Genomic DNA, 17,566 nt, shown 5'->3' on the forward strand with positions numbered 1-17,566 from the left:
CATCCTCAGCGCTGCAGGTACTCACGGGCACATCCGGGGTCTTGGCCACGCTAAGTCCGGGCCGGTGGCCACACAGAAGAGGCGATAAAACTTTTTTGGGAGTGAGATCAAAAATGTTCAGTCTAAAAACCTACTTTTCCAGGAGGGAGAAAAGAACGAGAAGCTCTCATTCAGGGTATTTGTAAAAGGCTGTTTCTAGCGCACTGGTAGATAATAATGGCCGGGGCCATCGGGTTAGCGTCAGCGGGCGCCCACCTGTCGAGGCGCACTGGGACTTACCTCAGTGATAGTGTTCAGGGCTGTGTCTGCCCTGATGCTGAAATCGGAACGCGGCACATTGCTAGACACAGTAGCGGGAACCATGATCATAGGCACAACTCCTCGTACTTCTCCCGGACGGCCGACAGCTCCAGGAGTCCCATCTAAATTGACCCAGTATCTGCACGCTGGCTGCTCAGAGGCCATGGTGTGGAACGGCCAGGACATTGCTTAGTCATACGGGGCACAAGCACGTCACTTGCCACTCCTGTGCTTCTATTTCATCAAACCCTATTTTCTCCTAGAATATTGACCATAGCAAAGTCATTAGCCTTGGAGATGCATTTGAAACATCAACTTGCTTTGTTCAAGAGGTTTAAGACACACGTAAGTCTTTCTTGCCATGCTCATCACACACAGCCTGCGGTTTCTGAAGTCAGTGTTTCTGGAACAAAAGCCTTGGCCTGCCCCGTGAACATTCACGCCGAGCACACTGTGGCGAGGCTGCTTGGCAGCCAGCAGGGGGCAGGAGAGAGCCACAAGTGCCACGTGGGGTCCCTGCAAACTGCACCTCTCTCCCTCAATCAAGGGGGGTGACACCTGCCCATCCAGCGGCTTCCTCCAAGGCCTTCCTCTAAGGCCTCTTTAGCTGCCAGGGCACTGACTTCAGACTGCTCAGCCAATGGGGCAACAGATTCAACAGAGTTCCATGTTGTTAAAGGAAAACTTCTGTTACCAGGCAACCTTAGTATCAGATTCAAGGTAAAATAACCAACAAGATTGTTTCCAAACCAACATGCTACTAGTGCCTTATCCTTCAATGCTGCTTAAACATGGGGAAGTATGAGGAAAAAAGAGCATGGCACTTACTTCTTAAAAAATAACACCTCTTCCAGGTTCATGTTACCCAGATCATAAAGACTTAGAACTGTGGATTCCCTACAGAAACGTGTAGTGGGGGTGGATCCCCACCGCTGACCCAGCCTCCCCCCAGGTCAGTCACCCCCCTCACCACAGGGTTCACACCTCTCCAGACCCTGTCACCTCAGCAAGGAAAGGTGGCGTCTCTGAGCTCTCTTCACAGGTAGCACCCGAACGGGAGCTAGAGAGACACACAGACACACCCATAACTGCTTTAAAATCCTGAAATGCAATACATATTCAAGGACTTCATTATTAGTTTTTTTAAAACTGTAAGAACAGAGTGAGCCTGGTTTTAACCTCTCTGCCACAACAACACCGTGTACATCTGTCTTTTACTGTTTGTTCCTTCTCCAGCAGCTGCTGCCTGGCTGGCCGACTGCAGAAGAAGAGTCTCTGGTACTCCCGGTGGGCCCTCGGGAAAAGCGTAAGCACCACGATCAAGTCTCAGGACGCCGCACACGTTAGGGTCGCCCACAGACCGCCATTCCCAATGCCTAGAAGGCACTGAAGGGGCCTCCTGCTCTTTGTAAATGTCAACTCTCCTAAGCTATGCTGTGTAGAAAATTTTTAACTGCAGTCCACACATACTTTCTTCCTGTCTTGTTTTTATCCTAGAGGCATATTGTTATGGAAAATTAAGTTTGCAAGGTTGAAGGGTTTTCTGAAAGTCGACTTCTAATCCTGGAAGAAAAAAAAAAAAAAATGGGCCAGATGTGGTGCTCACGCCTGTAATCCCAGCAATTTGGGAGGCTGAGGCGGGCAGATCGCTTGAGCCCAGGAGCTCGAGACCAGCCTGGAAAACATGGCAAAACCCTGTCTCTACTAAAAATACAAAAAAAAAAAAAAAAAAAAAAATTAGCTGGGCGTGGTGACATGTGTCTATTCCCAGCTACTCAGGAAGCTGAGGTGGGAGGATCACCTGAGCCCAGGAGGTGAAGGCTGCAGTCAGCCTAGATTTGCATCACTGCACTCCAGCTTGGGTGACACAGTGAGACCCCGTCTCAAAAAAACAAAAAGCAAAAACAACTGTATAAAAAATCATTACAGAAGGGAGCTGGCTGGGCACGGTGGCTCACGCCTGTAATCCCAGCACTTTGGGAGGTCGGGGTGGGCAGATCACCTGAAGTCAGGAGTTTAAGACCAGCCTGGCCAATATGGCAAAACTCCATCTCTAATAAAAATACAAAAATTAGCTGGGCGTGGTGGCGGGTGCCTGTAGTCCCAGCTACTCAGGAGGCTGAGAGAGGAGAATCACTTCAACCTGGGAAGCAGAAATTGCAGTGGACCGAGATTGTGCCATTGCACTCCAGCCTGGGCAACGGGAGCAAGAGTCCACTTCAAAAAACAAAAAATAAAAATGGAAATAAAAGGGATCTAATGTTTTCCATTTAAGGGAAGGGAGAATAACATTCAGTATTTATACATCTCACACACACATCTGCAGTGGTAGCCTCAAGTATTCAAGATACACATTCCCACAAATATAGTTCAAAACTACCCACCAAGTTACACGCTAAGAGCACATGCATTGTAAGAATGCTACATTATATTTTTTAAAAGCATCTGTATCCAATATTTTAGCATACTGGCAGTTTTCCCTTCAGGTGCTGTATGCCTAGATTATTACATGTTTAGTCATTCATTTTAGAATTTATGGCCTCCTTTAGACAAAAGAAATATATTTAAACATAAGCTACTAAATTAATGACTTAGGGGAAAAATTACTAAATTAACTTGGAAGTTAAACTTTGCAAACTGAATTTGTTGGACCTCATGTAAGCTAGACGATCAGTTTTTTAAATTGTTGTGTGTTTCCCTCAAGGATGGAAGTCTCCTCTTGTCTCTCATCCACTGTGCACACCACTGCAGCCCGCACCTGTCCTCCACGGCGCCACAGTGCGGCCTGCAATTCACCCTGTACCACGCCTTCCACACCTTACCTGAAAGTCACTAAGTATAACCAAGAAGGCAATGAAAAGCAGATAAATGACCTCCACCCCCACATCCAGCATGCAAATGTTAAACATTCATCAAAGTAAAACCAAAAACCAAAAACCAAAAACCCATGTTAGCTCAAGATTGTAACTGGTAGAGTTATGTGCATGGCAATTTTAAAAGTCCAGTTAAGTAAAAACCTAATTGAAAGTCTCAAGAAATACGAAGTTTATACAAGAAGACATCTGCAAACATTGACAGTGAGGAGAGGACTTCACTCTGCATCCAGCCTGTCCTGGAAGCCACGGCCAAACGCCAGGTTGTATAGATCTGAAAAGCAGAAAGCAGAAAAAAACAAGCGTTGAAATGTGTACAAGTCTCAGCAAATTACAAATTCGAAGTAGGATGCTCAGAAACCTTGAATTTCCAATCAGAAAACAGGAACATGAGCAAGTTCCCCAGCAGTGCCCACCTTCTGCCTATGGCACATGTAACAGGATCGCTGGCCACCTCGGGGGGACAGAGGCTTCCTGGTCACATTCGCTCTGGCAGCCGCACAGCTGGCCCTGCCACAAACACCTGAGTAATACTGAAGAACCACCCGCTCCCTGGGCTTTGCTCACTCTAGCCGGGAGAGAGTATTTACAGAGTACATTATCGACTGAGCCCTCGTTCAATGCGTCAAGCTTGTTGAAGGCAGTGAACTGAGCAGAGCAAATGTCCCCAGTTGGACGGCACTCAGTCACGACAGCAGCAGCCACTGTTCACAGGGCACTGGCTTCGTGCCGGGAACAGTTCCAAGCGTCTTCTTTCTGTCCGAGGAATGTGCACTGCAACCCTGTGGGGCCATTTGCAACGTCCACCAGAGTTCTGAGGCAGCAGAGTCCAGGCTGTCTGTGGGCCTTGCCGCTTGGCCGTCCATGTCCCCTGCAGATCAGACCTCACTGCAGGGACTGCGGGTTCCAGGGCTGCCTTGAGGCACCTGCTCCCCCTTTGCCACCTCTTCCTGGCCCCTGACACCAACCCTCACCACTGCTGCCAACACTTTATTTTCTCATGGCTCCTGAGGGGCCTGTTCTTTCTGCCCTTCCCTGCTCCCTGCATCTGGCTTGGAGGATGCCCACATCAACGCCAACGCTCATGTAATCACCACCCCTTCCATGGGGCTTGACGTCTAGGAGTCTCAATATCAGAAAGTCAGATTCCTGTGCTTCTTGGAGAATTTCTTCCCATCGTGGAAGTGAAGGAGATTCAAATTCTAGGTGCCTGCAATCACCTCATTTCCACAGCTAAGCAACTTCAGTAGTAGCACAGAACAAAAAAGCTTTTTTAAACTTCTTTTATACAAGCTAAATACAATTTAACTTTTACATCCACATTCTCATCAGCTCCCATCTGGTGAGCAGGCAAATAGTAATTTTCAAAGAAACAAACTATTCCATAATTTTAACTTAGCATTATCACTATTAAGCAAGAATTATCCCAAAAATACACGATGATCTTGTTCTCACATTCAAAACTTGATTGTCACACAGTGAAATAGCACTTAATGCAAAGGAATGTTTCTTTTCAGGTTTCTGCTCTGGAAAAAAAAAAAAAAAGATTTCTGGCAAAGAGATAAACAATTATGTAACTATCCAAAATGCCTCCGAGAAAAATAATGTCATCAGTTAGTTCTTTAAAGTGTTACAAATGCAGCTGAGTTTTAATAGTAATTTGTTCACAATTATCAAAAGAATCTTTAAAAATCTTAATACTGAAAGAATAACCACTAATGGATATAAAACGCAAAGCAGAAGGTTAATATTTGGGATAGATTTTGGCCCATATTTTTAACATATGCATAGTTATTTACCTAGCTGAAGTATATCCCTCTCCTCTTAGGCTCTTCAACAAGGCTGATTTTCAAACATAGACTGGCTTTTGGTACATGAAGGCAGCTTTAAAAGATGTCAGGATTGGGCCGGGCACAGTGGCTCGAGCCAGTAATCCCAGCATTTTAGGAGGCCAAGGTGGGCCGATCTCTTGAGGTAAGGAGTTCGAGACCAGCCTGGCCAATACAGCAAAACCCTTCCTGTATTAGAAATTTTTGTAATTAGCCAAGCGTGGTGGCACACACCTATAATCCCAGCTACTCGGGAGGCTGAGGCAGGGAGAACTGCTTGACACAGGAGGCAAAGGTTGCAGCGAGCCAAGATCGCACCACTGCACTCCAGCCTGGGTGACAAAGTGAGACTGTCTCAAACAAGCACTTAGACCTCAGAAAAAACTTGAGCATCCCCCACCCCAATCAACCCAAGGAATCACATGGCAATGGTTATCATGTGATTTCGACACAAAAAAGTTCTGTTCTCTCTAAACACAATGGTAAACACTTGCCATCAGCCCACAGAAACTCCCAGGACCCAGTAACACCGGACTAGCAAGAATAACGGGCCACGTACGCAGCGTTCAGCCGCAGAAAGTGATGGCACCAAGAATGTGTGTGCGCTCAAACCAGATTCCTCGCTTTCAGGGTGGAGGGTCTCCCCGGGAAGATCATCCAGCGGGATGGTTTCCACTTCCACCGTGAGGAGGAAACGGGGGTTTCCTGAGGGCACTGACAGGACTTGGGTCTCTGCCCCTGTCCTCTGTCCTGTTACGGGATGAGGGTGGGCTGAAGGCAGGTTCTCCCTACATCTTCCGGGCAGGAGAGATGGAGCTGACAGGTGGACGACGGCTTTTCCAAAATGTTCCCATGTTTATAACCTGTTATCGACCTGCTTTCCCTGGAGATCAGTGAAGCCGCATCATTGCTTCTCTTGCATTAGGGACAACCCGTTGGTACGGCCTCTGGGTCAGTCTCTGCGCGGGTCTGAGTCACTCACTCGTGCCTTGGCCTCAGCATGCTCGTCTGTCAAATGGGCGGCCCCACAGACCAGTGAATTTCAACCGGAGTTCCAAGGAGGTTGCCCAAGGACAGGCAGGGATAAGAGGAGGAAGAAAGCTGTCCGAGGAAGTGGGGGAAGGGGAGGGCTGTCCAAGGGAAAGGGAGGGGCAGGGGGAGGAAGAGGAGCGTGGAGGGAGGAGCGTGGAGGGAGGAGCGTGGAGGGAGGAGCGTGGAGGGAGGAGCGTGGAGGGAGGAGCGTGGAGGGAGGAGCGTGGAGGGAGGAGCGTGGAGGGAGGAGCGTGGAGGGAGGAGCGTGGAGGGAGGAGCAGAAGCGGGGTTCTCTGAGGAAGAGGACCAAGTTGCTGAGGTGTCTTGGAATCAGAGGTGGCAGTGGCTTGGGCTCTAGGCCCTCTGTTACATAGTTTTAGGCTTTAACTATTTGTTATTTGTGGACCCTTTAAAAGATTTAATTTGAAGAAAACTGGAGTTGAGGATACCTTGCTTCTAAAACACAATTTCTCAGGCCTGAGACTAAGTGCTAGGCATTGCTCATTCTGTTACCGTCATTTCCTCCTATTTAAAATCAGCCGCACACCCCCAATCTCCCTTCAGTGTAAGCATCACCTTTTCAGAGGATCTCAAACAGCAGAGTGAGCAGCCCGTGACCCCAGCCGTGTGCACGAGGAGCGAAGAGCAGACGTGCAGTGAGGGCTGCGGACAAGGGAGGCTGCGGACAAGGGAGGCCGAGGCCCAGTACCTCCCTGCACCGCTGTGCTCTGCCAGGCCTAAAGGACACCCTTGCCTCTGGGGTGAACAAGCAGCACAAGCTATCGACACTTATTCCAAAGGAACAGGAAGAAAATTCAAACGAAGTTAACACAGTTATCCCAACACAACACTGCAACAGCCCAGAAACAGAAGGGCCAGTGAGCCTGAGATGGGTGGTTCCCACAGCGGGACTGCAACGTTGGCATTAGGGCTTTTTGGCAAAAAAAAAAAAAAAAAAAAAAAGACAAAAAAGGTAACATGGGCCACCCATTATTTCCTGCCAGTGGAAAGACACCCACAGGCCCCCAGATGCCAACAGGCCCCTGGAAATGAGCCCATGCAGTGCCTCGGGTCTTCGCACGAGCAGGCACGTGGTGTCCTCAGCACCCTCACCCGGGACACACACACACCACACTTGGCTCCCACACCTGAGGGTCCAGGGGAATGGCAGGAAGTCCCCGCAGGACAGGGCATCCTGTGAGGGCACTGCAGGGCTATGCACCTCAGAGAAGCCCCCGGGCAGGTGCTCTCTCCCCGAAGGATGAGCCAGTCCTGACCACACCCAGATCGCGGTGGCCTCCAAGCCAAGCGCCAACATCTCACGTCCAAAGGCATGCGCAGGTACCTGCTGTGTGTGGAGCCCAAGCCCCTCGCAGAGCTCAGGACGAAGCCAGTGTCTAGTCCTGGGGCCGTCACCGGCCAGGAGAGGCGTCCGGGGCCCTTCCCAGCAATGGCCATGGGAAGTAACAACTCAGGCCCATCAGGGGCTTCCTCACCATGCAGGTTTTAGAAGTGGAGACAGAGGTTCAGGTCTAGTGGCACAAACATCGACAGACCCCATGGAAATGCGGGCGCGACCCCTCCATCCCACCAGCTTTCATGGCTGCTTCTTTCTGCTCCCATCACACATGTCCCCACCCCGCCAAGCCCCTTCTCCTTTTCCACACTGGATTCATCAAATCACATCTCGCTGTCCTTGGCAAATGCACCATTAATTTATTTACAAAAGCACACTTCCAGTTAACATGACACCCCCGCTATGATAGAACAGCCTTAATTCAGACATGACGTGGAGGAACAGAGGGAGGAGGGGTCGAGGGCCGCCCTGGAATCGGCAGCTGTTTTCTGGGGAAAGCCTCCATCCCACCCGAGCCCGACATCGTGCCACACTGTCCCCATGGTGTCCGAAAGCTCCATGAAGACGGGGTCACTCTGACCCCTTTGCACCCACAACTCCAAAGAGGAGCAGGTGTTCAGGAAAAGTCTCCTGCTAGTGCTGAACACAAGAATAATTCCTCGTGGTGCCCAGAATGTCAGGAGAAAACAAGGCACCATGTGGATGCCTTCCAGGTGAATTTTGGAATGATTCTACCGAATGCCAGTCATCCTTTTTTTAGAACAAAATCCATACCAGAAAACATATGTCGCCAGCAGAGAGATGGTCCCTTTCACGGCTTACAAACACACCTACGTTACACTGAATTTATCTCAAGCCACCCTCTCTGTGCTAATGTAAAAAGTGTCCCTTATTAACCAGTAGCCTTTCTCATCTGGTGCTTTTTTAACAAGAGGATCCTGTAACACTCAGGCATTGTCTGAAACGTCAAATGGAAGTCTAAAATCCTCTTCCGTGCAGCTTCACTGCAAAGTATTTTGACGTGAGCCAAATCGTGCTCTTCCTACACCTCCATAGGAAACTCAATGCTTCATCAAGGAGAGCAGCATGATTTCTGCTAGGCACAGAAACTGGAGGGGTGGGGATAGGGTTGAGGGAACAATACATAGAAAGCACACCCCGATAATCACCTGCATGAGAGTCACACTGGCCGGCAAGCCCCGGTCGGCTCAGTCTCTGCAGTCACAGGTGTGAGGCCTGGAGGGCAGACACCTGGCACTGCTGACCACCCCAAGGTCATGGCTTCTGCCCCTTCTCTGCTGCCCATCAGTTCTAAGCTTCTGGCAACATTGCCTGCTGCCCTGCCTGACCGACTCTTCACAAAAAGCAAATGTTGCCAGGATAGCTTATGAGTACATTTACCAGGAAAACAGCTCTGATTGACGCTGAAACCCCCTTCTCACAGCCCTGGCAGCTCTCCTACCCCCGATGTGTACATGCTTGCAGCTCTGACCTCGCTCAGTGTCCACACAGGCTCTGTCCCCTGGACAGCCCAATGCAGACTCAATGTTGAGTCAGAAATACACAAAGAGGCTGACGGTTATGAACCGCCTGCCTGTCCCCCAAAACACAGGTTGAAATCCTCACCCTCAGTGCGATGCTGTCAGGAGGTCTTTGGGAGGTGATGAGTTCCCGAGGCTGGAGCCCCGTGAATGGAGTTTGTGCCTCAGACAAGGAGCCCAGCAAAGCTGTCACCCTCCCACTGTGTCAGGGCCAGAGAGAAGGTGTGTGTGAACCAGGAAGGGGCCCACACCAGAACCCACCCGTACGGCACCCTGATCCCGCCTTCCAGCCTCTAAAACTACGAGAAACAAATTTCTGTTGTTCATAAGCCACTCAGTCAATGGTGTTTCGTTGCAGCAGCCTGAGCTGCCTGAGGTGACAATGCTCACCGTCCTATAGAGACGGCTACTCCCCTCTCCCAGAAAGAGGGGTTTAATTAAAATCCCTGTCTCTCCTCGCTGCCACCACAGATCTCATTCCCCCACCCCGTAAGCCAGCAGATGCTACGATTAAAGGAAAAGGAGGATCGTTTTAGACCAGCCCCTCCATGTCGGTCTGAAGCATTTGACTTTGTCCACTTCCACGGTGGCCGTGTCACCAGATTCCCCATGCCAGCTCTGCATCTGCACCGGGTCCCAGGCTCTGCACTGACTTCTCCAGTTGCCCATCCAGCACACCTATTTCCCCTTCTCCTTTGCAGATTGTCCTTCAATCCGCAATCTTCTGGTTGCCTCTCTACAACCCAAGGCCTTCCAATCCAGCCATTCAAGGTGAGCTCAGCCGTGCACTGGAGTCCTTGGCTCAGGTAACCCAGACCCAAGCCATTGGCACCAACCACCTACTGGCTGTGGGGTCTGCACAGCCACCAGCTGCCCCAGCCACACCAGGGCCTGGGAGGGGAGGCAGAGGAAGCTGTGAAGCTGCCAACAGCCGTGCGGGGACAGGAGCCTCTGGGATGAGGATACCATGGAAGGAAATTCAGAGAAAGAGCCCCAGGGCTGGACGGGTCATGTCCAAAGTCTGCACTGCTGAGTTTTTGAGGTTTCTGAACTCAATCGCTGACCCCCCGTGGCGTTGGATACCGCAATAAAGCAAGACCCTCACCCCCACCCTCCCCCCACCACATACACGGGGCCTCTGTCCTGGCGGGAGGTCAGGCCTGGGCGCCCAGCTGGCACAGCCAGCCTGGGAAGGGGGCCATTTCAGACGGCACGCCTGAGCTCATTAGGGACAGACACTGTCGCCTGCTTATCTCCAACATTTTCTCTGCACGTCTAGTTACAAACGGACGACACAGTCTCGGAAGCACAGATCCCAGGCCTCCCCCTGCTCCTCTCCTTGGTGCCATTGACAGGGAGGGGCCCGTATGGCCGCAAGGCCGCACACCCACAGCCACACTGCCGCTGAGAGGCGGGCCTTTGACGGTTACTTCTGCCAAAGAACCCTACTCCATCTTGGAGCACACCATGGCGGGAGGGAAGCTCCACCCGGAGAAACAGCGATGCTTCTCCCCAGGGCTAATGGAGGGCACCCCCCACCCTGCATTCAGCAGCTTGCTTACCTTCTGGAAAACATCTGAATTAATGGGGAACACTAAAACGAAAAGGTCACGCAAGAAAGTTTAGCAGGCCCTGTGAAGTCTCAGCAAGTCCAAAGGTTTCTGAACCAAGACTGCTGGGGTCGACGAGCTTACAGGCAAAGTTTCCACACGGGCCTTCAACAAGCAACGCTCAGCAGAGAGCGCCACGCTCTGGGCAGAACCTCTGACACCACAAAGTCACATCAGAGCCAACAGCAACTGAAATACAGCGCTCTCCTAAGATGTGTGCGTTACCTGCAGGAAGTCACTAGACACTAAGATGGGGGAAGAAAAGGATAAGATTAAAAACAAATTTAAAGTAATTTCTGCATACAAAAAAAAATTCTATATCCACTGGCTTCCTTTCTGGGAGTAGTAACTTTTACATGAGATGCACATCCCAGTTGGAAGGAGTCTGGGTTTTCCATGGGCAGAGACAAGGGCTCTCCAGGAAATGTGAACCCTTTCTCACTGAGCCGCGTTCCCTGAGGCCATCCTGACCTGTCTGAGCACCTCCCTGCTCTGCCTCCAGCCAGCTCCTTCCAGCACTCACCCCGCTGCTCCCAGAGCCTACACTTGCCCAGGATCTACTCTTCTGCTGCTGTCAATCTTCTCCTGCCAAACTTTCACGTTAGGGTAAATAAGTTGGAAACTAAAAAGTTGTAAGACCCCTTGGTTTTTTAAAAATTTGTCTTCTCAGAAAACAAAGAACACTAATTCTACTTCCATGGTTTAATATGTTGCCCCCATCTGCATGCTCATGGATATGTGCTTATATATATATTTTAATCAAAACTTTAATACTGTTGGCTACATTCAGTTTAATTACATTTGAGGTAAGAAGTCTTAAATTCAGTGAATTCAGGCACTCAAAATTTAAGCCCTCTGACATCTATTATCCAAATGGAAATATGAGAGGTAGGTATTACAAAAATCAAGAGAAGTGCTTAATATAAATCCTGGACTTTTAGATATTTCCAGAAATGTAACGTATATATTAGTACACAAACTTGAACATTTTCACAAACCTTTGAACTCAAAATTCCATTCTTAACTTTTACAGGTAAGTCAATATCCATGTGTGATTTTAAGCAGCTCAAGCATCAGCTCTTAAAAACCACCAGAAATGCTGGGGGCAAATTCCACCGAGCAGCAAATAATGAACTGCACCCAACAACCCAGGTACCTCCCCCTGAGGCATCTGGAACATGAGAATTAGGAGCAGTCTTTGGTTTCTGAGGTGCCCGAAAGTGGGGACTCCCGACTCCCCAAGTCTAAGAAGGCCTCAGTGATAAGGAAAACTAGCCAAAAAAAAAAAAAAAAAAAATCATCCATGCCGGCTCCCTGCCATGGGCTCCTCCCTGCCACGGGCTTACAGATCTCACTTCCTCTCCGCCCCCCAAAGCCTGACTCCTGGTCCCAGCCCTGCTGCTCACTGTGGTGGGGGTGAGGCTGTGGGTGTCACTGCACCTGTAAGGGGAGAAGCTGGTCAGGATACAGGATCCTGGCTATCCTGGCAGTGCTCAAGCTGATACTGTAACTTTGTAGTGAGTTACTTAATGCAAAGGTTTAACTTCTGAGTATTCAGATATGTGTATTCTAACACGGAAATCCTGAACGTAGAACACAGGCCACACCCGCACACAGATGCTATCTGGCTAGCACTCTTTGGCTAGCATTCTTTCTTGTTTGCCTTTTCAATAGACGTTTTTAAAAGCAGTTTTCAGTTCAAAGCCAAATCAGGAGGAAAGTACAGAGTCCCCACATATCTATCTCCTTCCCCAGCACAGGCAGAGTCTCCATCATTCTCCTGCCCCCACCGGAGCAGCACACTTCTGTATGACCGACAGACCCGCATCAATGCGGCACCACCACCCAGAGTCCACAGCTCCCACGAGGGCTCGGCCTGCTGCTGCTCACTCTGTGGGTTTCACAGACATGGAACGGCATGGATCCCCCATGAAAGCCCCATCCAGAGTTGCTTCCCCAACCTACACATCCCCCTATGCTCCTCCCATTCATCCCTCCCTTCCCCAACCCCTGGCAGCCTCTGACCATTCTACTGTCTCCACAGCTTTGCCTTTTCCAGACTGTCCTGCGGTTGGACTCACACAGCAGGCAGCCTTTCCAGATTGGAGACTCACTTAGCAACATGCATTTAAGATCCGTGTCTTTTCATGGCTTAGTGGTCCAGTTCTTTTTAGTGCTGAATAATATCCCAGTTTCTGACGTAACACAGTTTATCCGTTCACTTACTGAAGCACATCTTGGTTGCTTTCTAGTTTTGGCAATTGTAAATAAAGCTATAAAGCTGCTGTCAACATCTGTGTGCACATTTCCTCGTGGAAGTAAATTTTCAGCTCCTCTGAGTGAACGTCCAGGACTGTGATTGGTCCTGTGGTCGGAGTGCTTAGTTCCATGGAAAACCGCCACGCTGCCTCCCACAGCAGCTGCCCCACTTCCCCCAGCGACGAGTGACGGTCCTGACGCCCACACATCCACCAGCTCACGGTCGTGTCGGAGTTCCAGTATTGACCAGGCTGGTGGGTGTGCAGTGGCGCCTCGCCCTATGACATAAGACACGGGCCATCTTTCCACGTGGAGATTTGCCATCTGTGTATCTTCTTTGTTGGGGTATCTGTCCAGGTCTTTTTTCCATTTTTAATCAGGTTGTTCATTTTCTTGTTTTGAGAGTTCCTTGCACGGTTTGGATAACAGCCTTTATCAGATGAGTCTTTTACAGATACGTTCTCCTCGTCTGTGGCCTGCCCTCTCATGCTCCTGAGACACTATTTTAAAAAACATTTTAGACAGAAGATGGACCTCCCAGCCCACCGCGGTTCTCATTTTGGCCGTGGTCACCACCCTCCCAGCCCTGGTTCCCACCTTTCCACGATCTGCTCGTCCTAAGGGGGTTTCTCCATACGAAGTTCCTAACATATCTCCAACGATGGCAACATAAAAGCAGGCAGTTTGCAGATAGCAGGGAGCTGATGGAGGCCGGAGCAGAGTGTGAAGGCCAGCGGCTTCATCCTTCGGGGACAGGCAGGCCTCTCAGATGTCCCTCTGGGTCACCTCCCAAATGAAGTACCTGCCTTGGCCATGGGCAGGAAGCAGGACCTGGCCCAGATCTCAGCATATGTGACCTGGCACGGCATTTACAGGTGAGCCTCCGTAACCGGAAACTCTACTCTGGAGAGAACACATTTTCATTATCAAGGCTTATTAATTAAGAAACCAAAGAGCAATGCCTGGAGCGAGGATACAGGGACTCTGTGTGACCCACACGCTCGTTTCCACCTGGCGCAAAGGACCCTGGAGTGAGGTGCAGTGCCTGCTCTGAGTCACCAGCACCCTCGTCGTTTCTACATGAAGAACCCAGTGAGTCTGTCCCAGGACTTTTTAGCCTAGACTTAAAAATTCACAGCCCAGGAAACCCTAACCATTTTAGGAACCTGAGGGGTGGGCCAAGGGGATCTCACAGTTTGGTGCTGGCTTTGGAGTCAGGAAAGGGTGGTTGGGACTTCCCGCAAGCACTCCCGGGAGGCCGTGCACTGGCCCGAGGCTGGTTCCACCTCCTGTCCTCGGTTCTCATGCCCAGCAGTGACAGGAGCGCTTCTTCCGGAGCAGTCCCTGGCTCCAGGCCCTAACATCCATGTCCAGGCCCCAACATCCATGTCCAGGCCCCTAGTGGGGCAGCTTCTACCCAGGGAGGCTTGGACTGGAGACAGCCTGGAGCTCTAGGCAATCCTGGCAACAACCTGCTTCCCGAAGTGGCTGCAGACAAACTCCTGCTTCCAAAACCTGGCACGGGCTGTGTGAGGCCTGGAACATGGGAGGCACACTTCGCAGGGTCCCTGATCAGATGCAAAAGCAAGGCTAAGAGCAGGAAAATTATTTAATTATCCTCTTGGTCATCAAATAAAGTCATAGTCACTTAGACCTCTGTGTGACTAGAAGTATACACATTATAGAAGGGTATAGAAATGTAAATACATGCATGCTTATTTTCGTTTTATATATCTTACATATATATATCCATACATGCATATATATAAAACATTGATAAACCGTAGTTAAGATTTCAAATCTCAGTCACAAAGATCTCAGAAGCAAATTACTATCCTTAAATTCTAAACAAAGACGTAACATTTTAGATTCTTGTGAACAAAAGGTTCTCTATTAGCATTTTATTTTAAAAACTAAGATTTCTATTTTAAATAATCACTTTCACTGAGAGATTCTATAACTTGCTACACACCTTGATTTCCAACAATAGCTCATTAGTTTAAGAAAAACTGCTCTACGGGACTTTTGCTCTTTTAAAGCATAATGATGTCGTTCTCTCTATACCCAAGAATAGAAAGATGCCCGTGCAGATGTTTCCAAAGCAATTCAGATGAGATGGTCTAGACACACAGTTTAAGACCATCACATTTTCAAGAAAAAAAAAAAAAGAATTACATTTTCAAGAAAAAAAAAAAAATCTCATTTTCAAGGGCAGAAGATCAAGACCAAATCCAGGATGTTCTGAAGGGGTCACCTTATATTTAAATTTCATGTATTTGTAACTTGGGTGGAACACGACATCCTTAAAGATAACCAAATAATGTACCACAGCCCTTAAAACCCGCAGTATAGTATCTCTTTTGTTTGACATACACTTAATTTTGTCACATCTTCGTTTTATAATTTCAAGATTTCTAAAGCTCCTAAAGCCTCAAATCGAGAGAGAATTTGACTTTGGCAATTCCCAAAGTCACAGGCAGGTTGTATGTCCACAGCTATTTGGCATGTGGTTTCTGATGGAAGCTTCTATGAATGCACATGAAATCCCTCTGGACTGCAAAGACTGACTCAGCGTGTCTCAGAATGAAAATATATACGTTTGTAATGGACAACAGAACAGATCCTAATTACTAAAACAACAGGAAAGTCTACAGCACTTCTCATACAGAACGAATGCAAAGTGTTTGAGGAAAAGTCTTTCCAACTGAAAATATCAGAGCCGATTGGAACAAAGAAGATTCTGAAGATGATCCTCCCTGCTTTATGAGACTTTTAGAATTTTCCTCATCTGCAAGTGAAAATGAACCTCCTGCTTGCCCACTGAGGACAGGGAGAGAACAGGGTAGGATAACAGACCTTCAAACACTTCATAGGGGGAGAAAGGAAGACAGGCCAGTCCCGTACACCCATCGGCACACCCACACCAGCTGTGCAGATAACTGTGATAGCCGGGCATCTCAATGAGACAGCTGGGCACGGGTGATCTGCCAAAAGACAAGATGGCCAAGTTTGGGCGGAATCCCTGGAGGGTGGTCACTCCAGGGCCTCTCAGGTCTGTGCCCAGGAATCTGCATTTCCAAGTAGCCCAGATGAGCTGCTACCCAGAGGCCCTCACCAGTCATGGCTCACACAGGCATCGGAACTCCACACGCCTCCTCCTTCTGCAAGGTCTGGCGTGGATTTTCCTTAATTGCCGACACCGTGCTCCTCTACACCTCCTCTCACCATTGGTCCCGAGTTTACTGAACTTACAAACAGAACAAGAGAAGGGAACTACAAGGGAAAACATCCACCTGAAACAGGACTGACCAGGGCTTGCGTCAGCGGACACAGCAAACACAGCACATATCTGTGCACGGCTCACCACTCACAAAGTCCACAGCAGTGCGGTTTCCACTCAGAACATCCGGGTGTCTGCGGGCATGGAGAAGATGCTGCACAGCTGTTTCTATGCTAAATACTTAAAGGTGTGAATTTTATTACATATAGAAAAATGTGTGTTTAGAATACAAATGTGTGCATTTATGTTAAATACATGAAAACACGTAATCCAGGTGTTTCGGTTCATACCACTGTGGAGACTTTTTGGTTTTCATACAACTGCCTAACTGGGGCCCAGAACCAACACCCACCAGCTGTGCCACTGCATCTGTTTTACTGTCACAGACCAGCCCTACCCCACAAAAAAAAAAAAAAAAAAGCCATGTCACTTATTAAAAAATTAATTTGACAACATTATTAGAGATGACTTGTGGTCCTCTTTGAAGAGATTGCAGCACATGAAGGATTTCAAATACACGTATGTTCTGGGTCTCCTGATCTTAGGACCTGTCCACACTGGTGGCTTTAACGGTGCTTCGTGGAAACCTCTGGAAAGCATGTGTGTCATGTCTAAGAGCAAACTAGAGTTCACACCTCAGCACTGTGTGCCTCTTCTTTCCTCCATCCCACAGGCACTGCCTTCTCCCAGGGAGCTGGTGCTGTGCCTCTGTCCCGCCAGTCTCCGCCAAGTCCCTGGTGCCATTGTGGAGAACCAGCCTCCGTCTGTCCAGGTGTGTTGTGCAGAAAGCAACTCATCCAAATCTGTTTAAGAAACACACATTTGAGATGCCTATAGGCCTCAGAAGGTGGAGGCAGACAGGATAAAGGCAGCTGTCGTAGGGGCTGAAGATCAAGCCTGTCTAGCGACTGATGGACGCTGTCTGCAGTGAGCCACCGCACATTTAGCGAGGCTGTCTGGCTCCTCACCTCCACCAAGCCTCCACCCGTCATGTCTGGCCTCGATTCTCTGACGCCTGCACGACCTTCACCTGGTTCATAACCCAGCTCAAAAAGGACCCCATACAAAGGCCCCCATACAAACGCCCCCGTACCGCAGCAAGGACGGCGGTGGTCGCACCTGCGGCCATTTATCCTCTCTGCATCTAGCTCCTCTCCCTGAGGCAACAGCACCTCTGGAGTCACAGCCTGGCCTCCCAACTCTCCCCCATCCAGGGCTTCTTGGTGTGTTGCTCTGCTTCACACACCTCAGCAAATACTGCTGATTAGCCAGAATCACCCAGAAATCTCTTGATTCTGGCTGCTTTTGTAATTTGTAATATTTGTACTTCTGGTGTGATTTGAGGAACAACAAATTTTAAAATTAGAGAAGATGTGGTTTTTATTCTCTCCTTTCTACTTGCAACCTTGAAAATTCTAGCAGCAGCAAGGGTTTGCTGAAAGTAACTTCCAACGAATAGAACCTATTACAAATGTACTACAGAGT

At 49.1% G+C, this 17,566-nt stretch overlaps 1 long non-coding RNA gene across 5 annotated transcripts in view; it reads right to left on the reverse strand.

Annotated features, from left to right (window-relative positions):
- Positions 1–2,710: 2,710 nt before the first annotated feature.
- LOC102143918 (uncharacterized) overlaps positions 2,711–17,566 on the reverse strand; it is a 90,076-nt gene continuing 75,220 nt past the window's right edge. For 3 of the 5 annotated variants that reach the window (XR_012420026.1, XR_012420029.1, XR_012420027.1), the window contains 2 exons: positions 3,590–16,884; positions 2,711–3,447 (listed from right to left, as the gene is read on the reverse strand). This is a non-coding gene — a long non-coding RNA (uncharacterized lncRNA). The remainder of the gene's footprint in view (positions 3,448–3,589; positions 16,885–17,566) is intronic. The other 2 variants (XR_012420028.1, XR_012420030.1) reach the window with 2 other exon arrangements.

The sequence above is a fragment of the Macaca fascicularis genome, chromosome 11, assembly GCF_037993035.2.
Source record: "Macaca fascicularis isolate 582-1 chromosome 11, T2T-MFA8v1.1".
Lineage (NCBI taxonomy): Eukaryota > Metazoa > Chordata > Mammalia > Primates > Cercopithecidae > Macaca > Macaca fascicularis.